The sequence below is a fragment of the Palaemon carinicauda genome, chromosome 41 (genome assembly GCF_036898095.1).
Source record: "Palaemon carinicauda isolate YSFRI2023 chromosome 41, ASM3689809v2, whole genome shotgun sequence".
NCBI classification, from domain to species: Eukaryota; Metazoa; Arthropoda; class Malacostraca; order Decapoda; family Palaemonidae; genus Palaemon; species Palaemon carinicauda.
This window is the reverse complement of record NC_090765.1, coordinates 40690834-40705833: the sequence shown is the minus strand read 5'-3', so window position 1 is coordinate 40705833 and position 15000 is coordinate 40690834. Positions and strand designations below refer to the sequence as shown.

Below are 15000 nucleotides of genomic sequence, written 5' to 3'. Positions count from 1 at the left end.
TCCATCTGAAATTTTCTTTTATCAGTATTTCTGATGTAAATTTGTAATTTGGTACACGTTTTATATTGTTCATAATAAATCCAACAAGGAAAAAATTATAAACTCTCCCCTTCCCCTTACATAACTTATCTCTTGACTGTTTGTCACTATGACTAATTTTATTCTTTAAATCTCAGTGAATAAGAAAATGGCGATACGGAAGCAGCCCAATGAACTAGGGAAAGCAGGGGAAGTATATATATATATATATATATATATATATATATATATATATATATATATATATATATGTATATATAAATGTATGTATGTATATATATATATATATATATATATATATATATATATATATATATATATATATGTATGTATATATATATATATATACATACATACATACAGTATATATATATAATTTATATTTATTTAATTGTGTATATATATATATATATATATATATATATATATATATATATATATATATATATATATCTGCGTTAAAAATATGAAAATGAGTAAGACCATCAGAAAATGTGCCCCCTTTAAAGTTCTCGTTCAATGAAAGGGCAAAATTCTACCAGGGGTGGCATCTATTTTTAAAAATTGTATCGGCCATTTTTTCCGCGGTTCGTTAACACGAACGGCAGCTGCTAAGTCGATTAAAGGTGACTGGGTTTTTTATAATCTATTCGTTAGTATTTTTATACGGAGAAAATAAGTTTTTTTTTATATTGCAGTGATTTTTTTTTATATTGCAGTGAATTTTTTTTATATTGCAGTGATTTTTTTTATATTGCAGTGCATTTTTTTTGATATTGCAGTGATTTTTTTATATTGCAGTGAATTTTTTTTATAATGCAGTGATTTTTTTTATATTGCAGTGAATTTTTTTTATATTGCAGTGAATTTTTTTTATATTGCAGTGATTTTTTTTATATTGCAGTGAATTTCTTTTTTATATTGCATTGAATTTTTTTCTTTATATTGCAGTGAATTTTTTTTTATATATTGCAGTGGTTTTTTTATTCGTGAAATATTGTATGTTCGATACAGAAACTCAATTAAAAGTTAAATAATGCTAATGAATGTATATCATCCAAAGGTTAATGAATCTTATACGTGGAATATTTCTGACAAAATTACGAAAATGCAATATCTTGTGACATTGGAGAATGAAGTATTGTTTAAGGATCAGAAATTATATTAATTTGCAGATATATATTGGCGCTCACAAATACAAACAAATTAGCTAAATGATTAACAACAACATAACATCAATTTACTACCTCCGAAGGTTAATGCCATGAGTATACCTCACGCTGTGCACTCTAGGCATTACTTTAGGGTCTCTGCACTTGCATTTACTTTGTAATCTTTTACTTTATCCCTGCCCCGGCCTTCTGTCTTCCATATTGCTATTCAAACACAATTAACATTCATTTCATATTGCAACTGCTAAGTTTCCCCGTTTCACACCGCCCGTTGAACGGCATCCCTGACTCCAACTGAAGGCCAGATTTATAAAGCCATCCATCTTTTGGCAAAATCTATTATAATAATAAAATATATGGAGAGCGGTTACCGCTGCGGTAACAAAAAAAAAAAAAAAAAAAAAAAAAAAAAAAAAAAAAAAAAAAAAAAAAATCCTCAAAGTCAAATGGTTTAACCTTAGCAACAAGAGCCTGTGCCTCTGGAATATCGTTGGTAGTAATTGCAGTACTCGGAATATATATTCTTATTACTAATTCATCCAAAGGAAATATAATAGTGTCGTCTTTCATTTAACTAGAACTCCGTAAATAACTTTATTTTATATGTTATTAGACAGTGAAATATACTTTCTTTGCAATATTATAAAAATCAAACGATGTTCATGTATAAAAATTCCACACGAGGGACATATCAATATTAATCATTATGATTAACGAAATAGTAATAAAAGAATAATCATAATGCAAAAGTGAAATGAAGAACAATAGAAGAAACAGAAAAACATTATGTATTTGTTTCAATGCCATTAAAGCACCAGCGTTCATAAGACTCAAAAACAGCCAGGAAACAATAGGAATTCTGCTTCTGTGATCAGAATGGATCTTCGGAAACTGTCGTTTTGTTTGTTTACGCTGAACTTAGAAAGGAAATCCTTTGTTACAATCTTCATAAGATTTCTGGTTGGAATATATGAGTTTGCTACTGCCAAAGAGAGAGAGAGAGAGAGAGAGAGAGAGAGAGAGAGAGAGAGAGAGAGAGAGAGAGAGAGAGAGAGAGAGAGTGGACGTGAATTTGGAGATAATTATATTTAAGCTGTTGCTCTGCAAATATATTTTATTTAAATGTTTAGAGAGAGAGAGAGAGAGAGAGAGAGAGAGAGAGAGAGAGAGAGAGAGAGAGAGAGAGAGAGAGAGAGAGAGAGAGAGAGAGAGACGTGAATTTGGAGACAATTATATTTAAGCTGTTGCTCCTCAAATATATTTTATTTAACTGTTGAGAGAGAGAGAGAGAGAGAGAGAGAGAGAGAGAGAGAGAGAGAGAGAGAGAGAGAGAGAGAGAGAGAGAGAGACGTGATACTGTCTGCAATGATTGGTCTTAATTTCAACACGTGTGCTTCACTTCAACATCAAGTTGTTTGATGTATTTTTCCATCTGTTACTAGAAGCTTATACTGTAGAACTTACGTCACTTGTGTATAAACCGGGGTGTTTTCGTTTGAATGTAACAGAAATGAAAGAATAGTACCTGTGTATGTACCATTGTTTTAATTGTAGAGGCATGGCCATACTGGTCCATTCTTCTGATTAGAATATGTAAAAGCGCAAGAAAAATAAAATAATAACTGTGTAGAAACCAGAGAGAGAGAGAGAGAGAGAGAGAGAGAGAGAGAGAGAGAGAGAGAGAGAGAGAGAGAGAGAGAGAGAGAGATTACATTCCCCACGCCAATGCTTGTAACCAAATATTTTTACTCGACAGTTGAGGTCAGTTGTCCGAATCTGTGTGAGATCTAACAGGTGAAGAGAATAAACGACTTTGGCGAGAACAAGACCCATTGGCGGACGTATTTATTAAATGTTAGTATTAAATACTTAGACCAAATGAAATACAGATTTATACATTGATCTGTATATGTTGTACAATACGTCACAATTTAAAGAATTACAATAACTATATCAATATCTTTCAGAGATATATGATGAATTATATAGACAAGAGACAATTTAACAAACTTAACGAAAGAGAAAAGCAATTTTACTGTTTTTTTATAAACAACTTTTGTGCAGTTGGCAGAAGTAATAATTGTAACAATTTTGGTTTCTATTCGAAGCAGAATGACCTCTCAATTGCCAGTCCTGGCATCTGGTCTAAAATTTATAATCCGAGTGTAAATTCTTATTGTCATATTTATTTCCATAGAGTCATCTCTTTTATGAGGAATCTTTCTGATGTAGTGATGTTTATCGCGATGCATATATAATTTTTCCTCTTATTCTGGAGATTTGAGAACAAAGCCTTGAGAAGAATATTTGGAGTAAAATGGCAGGACAGGTTTAGATGTGAAACTATAAGAGAGATTACTGAAGTGCCATATGAGGTTGAGATTATGGCGAGGAACAGATGGAGATGGTTTGGCATGCTCTTCGTAGTCCCTAAGAGAGATTAGTTCAATAAACTTTCAACTGGGCTCCACAAGGCATAAGAAGAGTTGGAAGACCCAAGCCTACATAGCTGAGGACCATGAAGCGAAAGTAGATGACGATGAATGAAGAAGTATTGATTTAAAAGTTCAAGATAGAGACCACTGGTAAAATTTAACCGAGGCCTTTTGCGTCAATAGGCGTAGGAGGAGATGATGATGATGATGATGATTTAGTTTGGCTCGCTTTTGTAGCGACTACTAATACATGAAAGATGTTAAGTATATTTACCCTCGTATTACAGGAGCATCAATGCCCATGTTGTAATGTTCGTCACAGATCTGGAATTAGAAATGAAAGTATTAGAATAGTTTGTTATATTAGAGCAATTTGTGTAATGTTATTGATTTTTGAATTTGTTAACAATTATATAATTGCATTTGACTATGCGCAGAGGTATACAGAATACAGTATATCGGCATATGCATATCCTTATACAAACTAGAATTCCTGAGATGTTTAATCATATTCAGTAGTCACACTAATATACCATTAACAACTTTGTATGGAGAACATGTCAGGTTTACCAAGATAGGGGTGTTGGGGGACTTTCGAACATGATTGTACATCATGACAATAATGCAAGGGTACATAATTTATATATAGAAATGTGTAATGTACTAGTAACATTCACCAGGTGTATGTAAATGCAATGTCTATTACGCATTGAACTCTTTAACTTGTACATTGCCAGAGTTGAGAAAATGAAATAGCTCGTAATTTTCATGCTGTTACTTAATAGGCACCTTGTAATTTACACACATACACACACACACACACACACACACATATATATATATATATATATATATATATATATATATATATGATTTATATATATGTATATATAAATAAATTGTATATTTGTATGTATGTATGTATATGTGTATGTATATATATATATATATATATATATATATATATATATATATATATATATATATGTTTGTGTATATATATATATATATATATATATATATATATATATTTATACATACATACATACATACATACATACATACATTCATACATATATATAATATTTCCGCGGTTTAGTGCTGTTTTACTTAAAAAGGGCATCACATTCTCTCCAGGAAAATGCTGGGTAAAATATGTTATAAATGTATGAAGAACATAAACCACAGGTAAAGTCTAGATTGCCTTGGTAAAAAGAAATATTTAAGCTACAAGAGGTCTAAGAAGGAACTTAGGAATACCCTTTTGACCTGGTTTTTCAAGTTCAAGTGACACCTTAATACATTGTATTTACACAACAAGAAAAGTTTATGGATGGAGACAAGTTTTAAGTGTTGGCATAAAGCATCTTTTTGCGCACAGATATTGTAAAAGATATCATCTCTCAAACGTATTATATATTGAAACAATTATATTATATATTGACCGAGACTTATTTGCATTAAGATAACTAATTCTCTTGTAAGATACACAGAAGATACTTGGAAGAGGAGGCTATCCAGAATTTGGAAGTGAAGGAGAAAATGGAGTAATCAAGATGGCTGACTTGTTGAGTCTTACGTTTTTCATCTTTTTTTACGAAAGAGGATTAAGGTGACGTCTCCATCTTGAATGGCCAATGATGCTGGGAGAAGGATGCCACGTGTCCCAGTATCAATGAGACGATACCAAAATATTTCATACTTGGGAAAAAAAGAAAGCAGAGCTGTGTGTGCTTTATGAAAAGTAAAGAATTTTCTCCAAGAATAAACAATAGAGGCAAACGTATATTTGTTCAAGCAACACGAGCCGAGGCCATTACTGGACCCTTCAGTTGTTGTCTGTGCTATTTGAGAGGATTGTTGCGATGCTGGTTTTTTTTTTTTTTTTTTTTTTTTTTTTTTTTCATACTGTGTTTTGCATTCGTAAGTTCCTGGTGCTCCATTCTCGTCCTTTTTACTGATGAGTTACGTATAGTATTGTTACTGAGTTTTAAAGTTTGGTAAGTGTTAGAAATAGTAGTAAAGTAACGTTAGTAATCATGGAAATTCTTACAGTTTTCATTTTCTTCTTCTTCTTATTCTTCATTATTATTATCATTATTAATTATTATTTTTATTATTATTATTATTATTATTATTATTATTTAAGTATAAGTAGCTGTAATCGTCACTGAAATTCTTGCAGTTTTCATTCATTTTTTTATCTTATTATTATTATTATTATTATTATTATTATTATTATTATTATTATTATTATTATTATTATTATTATTATTATTATTATTATTATTATAATGAAAAAGTAGCTATAGTGGTAGCAACAGTCGTAGCGATGATTTTATTCTTATATCTCCTTTAGTGCATAGTGGCTATCGTAATGATAATAATGACCAACAGGAACTATAGCTAATAACGTTATAGTGAAAGACTTTTGTTAAATGCTATAATTGTGGGGATCAAGAGTGCTGACAGTGTTAACTAGATTAAATCCTGTATTTGATAATCTTTAAAACGATTTTTCACTTGTATAGTTATTCATCATAATTGCCTGATGTCCATTAGTCAACAAACAATTATTATTATTATTATTATTATTATTATTATTATTATTATTATTATTATTATTATTATTGTATAAAGATTTGTGTTCAACTGACAATGCGATGTAAATTTAGAAGGCTTGCCAGATTCCAGTATCACACACAGTATTCAGAAAAGTATATGAAAAAATATGCAAAAATAATTTCTAGTTGGTCATCTATAATTTTTTTATGTTTAATAATAAAACATTACACTGACTTCTTGATAGAGGATAACAAAAGTTAATGTAATACCCAATGAAACAACTTGCAATAAATCACAGATAATCAGTGCTACGAACAATAACACAAATATAGGATCAATTAACTTTATACAGTAATGTTCATTTATTCCAATAGCACTCTATGATAACCGCTAGGACCAAACAATTATCCTTTTAGGATGCAGGGTATGTTTTAGCTCAGTGTCCTTAATGCAAAAGACCTTCCCAAGCTATTTCAGGACCTGAGTTCAGTTTTGTTTCTTGTTATCCCCGTTGTTTTTCATCTCGAGTTTTGTTTGAAACCTGAGGATCGCTGTGACGGGGTCCTGTCTCAAGCATCGCCTTTTTCCCTCCCCTTTTCTTGGGATTGAACTTGAATCCCGAATCGGTATTCGCAACAGGATTCAATAAAAGATTTCACTTTTATCGACGGATCCTCTTTCTATTCTGTAGTTGATATACTGTTTATTTTCCGTTGGGTGACTTATTCCCCTTGTTATTTATCGTAATAAGAGCAGTAACAATGACTTAGTAAGCAATATTATTGTTATATATCTATTATTTTGTTATATATATTATGGATTAAAGAGGAGAAATTTGGTGTAATGGGTCGCATATCATGTGCTACACAATGTTCAAGTAAAACAGAACCATCCAGTGTTCTTTACGGGACTAGGCTTTTAATACTATTGCATATTTTCAGTCGTAGTTATAGTTGTTATGGGCGTAAAATATTGATTTTAAGCAAGAAGCATTAATGATAATGAGAGAGGAGATCATTTTGATTTCAATTCCTTTTGACAGGAGAGGTTATGGATGGTTCACTTTCTTGGGGGTTATCTTAAAAGCAGAAGGAGGATAAGTTATGATAGCAACTTGGCTCTATAAAAGGAAATGTTTTAAATAGCATTATGAAGGGAGGAAAATAAAATACACACACATATATCTATCTATCTATCTATCTATCTATCTATCTATCTATATATATATATATATATATATATATATATATATATATATATTTATATATAGATAGATATTATATATATATATATATGTATATATATATGTATATGTAAATGTATATGTATATATTTATGTGTGTGTGCATATATATATATATATATATCTATATAACGGATTTTGAGCGAAGCGAAAAATCTATTTTTGGGTGAGATAGCCATGTCGTCCTGATGGAAGTTCCTATAGGGTAGCTTCCTAGGGTATATTACAACTACGGCGATATTCCCAGAGAATTTACCTTAAGGTACCAGAATTCTAACTCCTGGAGCGAGTATCCCTCGTGAAAGGGATATCGCGACATATCAGAGGACGTATTCTAGACACGTCACATGGCAATCTACGACCTGAACAGAGATTTCGTCTCGTAGGAGGTGATTGACGAGATACGAATTCGGGAAAGAAAAAGGGGAGCCGCTCCCAAGGCTTCCCTATCCCCCGATTCGTATGCGTGCCTGGCGCCAATCCTGGCGCCATCTGTATTCCTTGTAGCGTACACGAGGTGCTACAGATACTGTATGTAGGGAGGGGTCCTACAGCCCTTTCTTAGAAAGGCAAGGGTGGGTCCATCAGGACGACATGGCTATCTCACCCAAAAATAGATTTTTCGCTTCGCTCAAAATCCGTTTTTTGGGCTCAAGCCATGTCGTCCCGATGGAAGTGTACCAGAGCATTACTGTATCTGTGGATTCTCAGAACGTGCCGTACTCCCCGGAGGTATTTATTCCCGGTCGACTAGACCTAGAGACCTAAGATGTTACCGTTATACATCTTTTCAACTAACTATAAACTATGTTAGAGCTTCCTGCCCCCTACAGGGAAGAGTCCTACTAGACTCTGGAAAGTCTCGAAGAGTACATATATCTACGTATGAATACCAGGCAAGCTAATATAGTGGTCTCGCCCTATATTAAGTAAAGCATAGTTTGTATAGAACCACTGCGTCAATATATTGACCAGTAATCCGCACAATACTTGTATTGGACAAAGGTTTATATCCGCATAGGAAGAAACTAATAAAACCGCCCTCGTCCCTTTATGGGACGGAGTCCTCCCATTAGGGGACTTACATAAACCAATGCAACATAGCTTGCAAAACAGAACAATTCTATCAGAATTATCCCAGATAAGATACATAGAATTAAAATGCTCAATTATACCAATAAATTGACACAGGTGAAAGAGACGCAAGGTTCTCAAGAACAAGTTTATTGACAGATAATAAACAGACAGGTTAACAACAAATATATATATTTATATAAAAGAGGATAACCCAAAACTTTAAGCATAAGTATGATAGTAAACAGAACTTGTTTATCTGAAAGAAAAACCATTAAACACCACTTTAATAAGATACCAAGGTATCAAGTCATAAAAAGTCTGTATTACAAATCAATCACATTAGCGTTAGAAACGCTTGGCACACATGTCTGAACTTATGCTAGGTTCACCTTTGAAAGAAGGAACAGTCTATATGGGCACTTGGTGCCCTCATTTAGTTTGTAGTACAGTATGTACCTACACACTCACCCTGGACTTAATCGTCCCAATTAAGACCACTGTTCCTCGCAGAGTTAAACAGTAGGGTTAACTACACGACCCACTGCTACCACAGATCTCTTAAGTTCCTCTACTTGCTTCGCATAGTGGCGAAAGAACACCCTGGAAGAATTCCAGCCCGTGTATGAACGGAGATGTTCAAAATCCATACAATTAAAGAAATTTAGGGATGAGGCAACTTTCCTCGGATCGTGACCTGCGGGTGTACTGTCAGGATCCGCTCTGCGAATAAAATATGTGATTTTCGCTCTGAGTTGATTCAGAGATAAATTTGAGCCTGATGTTTCTCCCCTGAATAGTTGACCACCCTTGAAGTCTGAAGTTCTACGAAGATAGACCTTTAGGCATTCTACTGGACATAGAGATGCATCTTCTTTCAGAGGGCAGATTCTCCAGGGACCCCACCTGTTGATGGGTAACTCATTCTTGGCGAGAAACGTAGGATCCGGAAACAGGTTCAGCTCCCCCCATCCAGGAACTGAACACGACCTGCCTCTCTCGAGAGGGCTACGATCTCACTAACCCTGGCCCCGGACGCGAGTGCAACTAGGAAAATAACTTTTTGCGTCAAATCCTTTAACGCACATTCTTCATTGCTCAACAGGGAGGCGAAATGAAGAACTTTGTCTAAAGACCATGAGATGGGCTTTGGAGGTGCTGAAGGTCTGAGCCTAGCGCAGGCTTTCGGAACTTTATTAAAGATCTCGTTACCTAGGTCGATCTGGAAGGCAAATAAAATGGGTCTCATCAAAGCAGATTTACACACTGAAATCGTGTTAGCTGCCAACCCTTGGCCATGGAGGTGGATGAAGAAAGATAAGCAGAAGTCTGTTGAGATCTCCTGCGGATTCTTTGCCTTTACAAAGGCCACCCATTTTCTCCAAGATGACTCATATTGCCTTCTAGTCGATTTGCACTTATATTCCTCTAGGAAGTCTATGCTGGCTTTCGAAATCCCGAAACGCTTTCTCACTGCTAGGGCGAGAAAATCATGAGCTGCAGGGTCTGGGTTTTCTGTAATGAAGCGCAGACAGTCGACTTCTGGACTCGCTGGGTCAGAACTGGATGTGGTAGCGGCACGAACTTCATATGTAGTTCCAACGCCAAGGGGAACCACATACTGTTCGCCCACTTGTGGGCCACTATTGCTGCTACCCCCTTGAAGGATCTCAGTTTGTTGAGGACCCTCAACAGAAGGTTGTGAGGAGGGAACAGATAAATCCTGGACCATCTGTTCCAGTCGAGGGACATTGCGTCCACTGCTTCCGCTAAGGGGTCCTCGTACGGGGACACGTACAGGGGCAACTTCTTGTTGTCTTTCGTCGCAAAGAGGTCTATTTGCAGTTCTGGGACTTGATTCAGAATGAAGGAAAATGATCCTGCGTCTAAGGACCATTCCGACTCTATCGGTGTGAACCTGGATAGAGCGTCCGCTGTCACATTGCGGACTCCTTGAAGGTGAACTGCCGACAGGTACCACTTCTTCTTTTCCGCCAATCGGAAAATGGCTAACATCACTTGGTTGAGAGGTGGTGACCTCGACCCTTGTCGATTCAAGCATCTCACAACCACCTCGCTGTCCGTCACCAATCTTATGTGGATCGAGTGACGCGGGGAGACTTTCTTTAAGGTAAGGAGCACTGCCATAGCTTCTAGAAAGTTTATATGAAAGGTCCTGAATAGCTTGGACCAAGTCCCCTGGACTTTTTTCCGATGAGAGTGACCTCCCCATCCCTCCTTTGAGGCGTCTGAGTGAATCGTCAACGACGGGGGAGGTGGCTGAAGAAGAACCGACTTCTTTAGATGTCTGGCTTGGGACCAAGGTCTGAGAAGAGTACGTAGCCGAGGCGGCACTGGTCTTCTCAGGTCTCTTCGCGCGTTTGATGCATACCTTCTCCAAACTCCGGTTGCATCCTTTAGCTGTGCTCTTAGCACTGGGTCTGTCACTGAAGCAAACTGGAGAGAGCCTAGTACCCTCTCCTGTTCGCGTCTTGATATCCTTTCGGAATCTAGAAGTCTCTTGACAGAGCCCGCTATCTCCTTCCTTTTCTTCGTCGGGATGGAGAAACTGTGTGACAAAAGGTCCCAGTGGATTCCCAGCCACTGGAACTTTTGGGATGGAGAAAGTCGAGACTTTTTTCTGTTGATCTTGAAGCCTAGGTACTCTAGGAACTGGATCACCTGACTGGAAGCTTGCAAGCATTCGGTCTCGGATGCTGCCCACACCAGCCAGTCGTCCAGGTAGGCTACTACCTGAATTCCCTTTAGGCGTAATTGTTTGAGAGCTGCGCTCGCAAGCTTCGTGAAAATCCTTGGGGCTATGTTTAGCCCGAATGGCATGGCTCTGAAGGCGTACAGTCTCCGTTGTAGCCTGAACCCTAGGTAGGGGGAGAGTCGACGGCTGATTGGAATGTGCCAATAGGAGTCTGACAAGTCTATAGAGACTGAGTATGCCCTCTTGGGCAATAAGGTCCTTATGTGTTGCAGTGTTAGCATCTTGAATTTGCAATTCACTATGAACTTGTTGAGTGGTGACAAGTCCAGAATGACTCTGAGCTTTTCCGAGTCTTTCTTGGGAACACAAAACAGCCTCCCTTGGAATTTGATGGACTTCACCTTTCGGATCACATTTTTCTCCAACAGTTCTTGAACGTACTCCTCCAAAACGGGGGTGGAGTGTTGGAAAAACCGAAGGCATGGGGGTGGAGTGCTGTACCAGCTCCAACCCAGTCCATTCTTGAGTAGGCTTTGGGCCCAGGGATCGAAGGTCCAGCGATCCCAAAATTTCATCAGTCTCCCTCCTACCGGTATCATTTCACTTGGACTGCCGTCCTGAGGTCTTGCCTCCCTGACCACGACCACCTCTGAATCCCCTTCCCCTTGAGGGGCGCCTAGACGAGCCTCTGGCTGCTCCTCTAGGTTTTGCACGAAAGGAAGAAGACTGTCCTTCGAACGTTGGGGTGAATGTGGTTGACTGACCTGGCACAGCCTGGGGTACCCACTGAAAAGCAGTCGGGGTTTGTGCCACCATCTGGGGCACTGGAGGCAAAGGCAATTGCAGTTGCTGTTGCTGTCTATAAGGCTTGGCTGGCCGAGATGGTAGCCTAGTCCTCATATTCTTCCTCTTTGGTTGAGGACCCTCATCCGGGGAAGATTTTCTTTTGATAACCAGGCCCCACTTCTGGAGAAGGTTTTTATTCTCCACGGCGGCCTTATCAACAACCTCTTTGACCACATCGGTAGGGAAAAGGTCTTTTCCCCAAATGTTGGAGGAGATTAATTTCCTTGGCTCGTGTCTCACCGAAGCCCTGGTGAACACGAACTCCCTGCAAGCTCTCCTTGCCTTGATGAAGCCATAAAGGTCCTTCGTCACTGTGGCTAGGTGAGACTTAGCCACTACCATGAACATTTCATGGACCTTAGGGTCACTTGCCATTGTCTCAAGAGTAGTCTGATGAGACATTGAGGCAGCCAGTCTTTCTTTGGTCTCGAACTCTCTTCGTAAAAGAGATTCGGACAGCTTGGGGAGGTCCTCGCCGAATTGCCGTCCGGCAATATCAGCCTCCAACTTTCCCACTGAGAATGTCAGATGGACATCCTTCCAGTCTTTGTGGTCCATAGGCAGAGCCAGCGACAAGGGTTTACACTCCTCCAGGGAGGGGCAAGGCTTGCCGGCCTCGACTGCCTTTAGGACAGCCGCAAACCCTTTCTGTAAAAAGGGGAAGGCTCTATCAGGAGAGGACACAAAAGAAGGGAGCTTCTTGCTCAATGCAGCTACCTTCGAATTAGAGAAGCCCCTCTCTTTCATCGAGGATGAAAGTAGGGCTTGAGCCTTAGCGTGGTCCATAATAATGACCTCCTTCGGCTCTGTCTCCTCCCTTGAAGCTGGTTCTTTTCTCAGCCGGACATAGCAGTCCGGATATGATGCCTTGCTGGGCCAGAATTCTACCTCCTCTAGGGGAACTGAACCCAGCTTATCCGAGATGACGATCTTTCCAGTCGTCATCGGCATGTGCTCAGCATACCTCCATGGGTTAGCATCTGAGCATATGGGAAGGTCTTTCACATTGAGCCTTTTCTGGGGCCCATGTGATTCTGCTAGGGACTGCATACGCAGTTCCATTGCAGCCGCCTTCTCCTGATTCTCCTTCTGCATTTGTTGGATCATTCCAACAATCGAAGAGAGGGCCTGTCCCAGTTCTACTGGGAGACCAGCCGATGTTGAGGGGATAGGCTCCGGCATCTGAATCGGAGTAGCCGACACCTCGTCGACCTCATCCTCTACGACATCCGGGGTTTGAACTTGATCCTGACCTTCTGCCAGGAGGTCTTCTTCCAAATGTTCGTCCAGGTCAGACATCCTGTCATACAACTGGATGTCTTGCATCGCAACTGCGACTTCCGCGTCCACCTGGACTTGATCTTGAGGGATCTCCTCTTGAGGCTGGGGAATCACTGCCTCAGCTGATGCCTGGGGAAAAAGATACGCCCTCATCTTCTCACTTGGAAGATAAGGACCAGAGGTGTTCTTCTTGAAGCCCCTTACCCAAGTACGAAGCTTTTCCCTTGCTATATCCCTTGATTCCGCCGTTCTAGGGTAATCAAAAGCCTCAGTAATCAGGTTAGTGCATACAGTACATACCTGAGGGTCCCAATACTGGAGATCATCCTTGGAGACAGCGCATGCTGCGTGTCTCCTACAACACTCATGTCCGCAGAGGTTCTTGCTGCGGACATTGCAGAAAACATTTCCGCACTTCGGAGGGTCCTCCTGTAAAGAGAAGAAATTTCCATGAGTATCAAGTGAACTATGTATCACTGGATATGCATAGTATAGCATAACAATTCATAAAGGAAAGACACACACTTGTGTTTCCCTCACAACCCATTGTTGCAGCCTTCCAGATAATAAAATCAAAATGGTTTATCTCTTCTAGAGTAACCAATGCAAGGTTTCCAGAGGAAACAGGTGGAGCTCACACCTAGGCAATGATTTTAAAATCCTGGATAATAGACAGGGAAGAACTTTGCTTCCTATCTGAGGGCAACAGCAAAGGGCTGTGCAAGAAAACACAATAGTGTTAGAAGATACAGTGCTGTACCTAAACCTTTACTATAGTTTTCTTCTTACTGTATATGCTATACAGAAGAATACTAGTACAGTATAGGAGGATGTGTGCCGGCCTGCCTTTGCCGGCCGGCACACACCACAACTAGCTTTAAAGTATACTACTTAACAGCTATAGGGCGGCAGCACTCTGGTTCAAATGCCTGTGCCGGTCGGCAACAGACAGTGTTGGCCGGCAATGACTGCCGGCCAGCAACTACACAAGGTAGTACCCAGCTGCTGGCCACACTCTTGGTGACCGGCAGACAAGGACTGACATAAGCCGGACGGCAAAGGTACAAGACCGATGCCAGCCGGCAGCAAAAGAACCAGAAGACTACACCTGCCCGGCTGCCGGCCTCATAGGCCGGCAGCCGGGACAGGTACAGCACTAGAAGAAAATAGAATGGATGCCGGGATAAGAGTGTACACAACCCCCCAAGCCCGGCAACCGAAAGAGTGCATATAAGGAAGGGGAGAAACTTAATTCAGGCTTCCTTGACCAATGCCGTCCGGCTCTGCCGGCAGGCATGGATGAGGGACCAAGAGAGGTCTGGGCAGCACTCGAAAACATAAGACCCTTGCCGGCCAGCATCTCTGCCGGCCGGCAATGGGCTTAGTCAATTCCACATCCCAACCTATACTAGGTCCAGAAGTAGAACGACGTACAGTACAGTAATACCCCTGCCGGCCAGCTCTGCCGGCCGGCAAGGTACAGTACAGTAATGGCTAGGCCATTACGGAGATAGAGGGGGAAGGGACAAGAGGGTCCTGCCAACCTTGCTTTAGTGACAGATCACCCGCAGCCAAGAACTTTGTCTTAGCCTAAGGGAGATCTAAGGGAAAGGGCCAGCAATACTTGCC

General features: G+C 39.3%; 1 protein-coding gene across 2 annotated transcripts in view; it reads right to left on the bottom strand.

Annotated features, from left to right (window-relative positions):
- Nucleotides 1–15000, bottom strand: part of LOC137632538 (5-hydroxytryptamine receptor 1-like) — a 168868-nt gene that overhangs the window by 141135 nt on the left and 12733 nt on the right. For both annotated transcript variants that reach the window (XM_068364513.1, XM_068364514.1), the window contains exon 2: nt 3921–3970. The gene's annotated coding sequence lies outside the window, so the exon portion shown is untranslated. The remainder of the gene's footprint in view (nt 1–3920; nt 3971–15000) is intronic.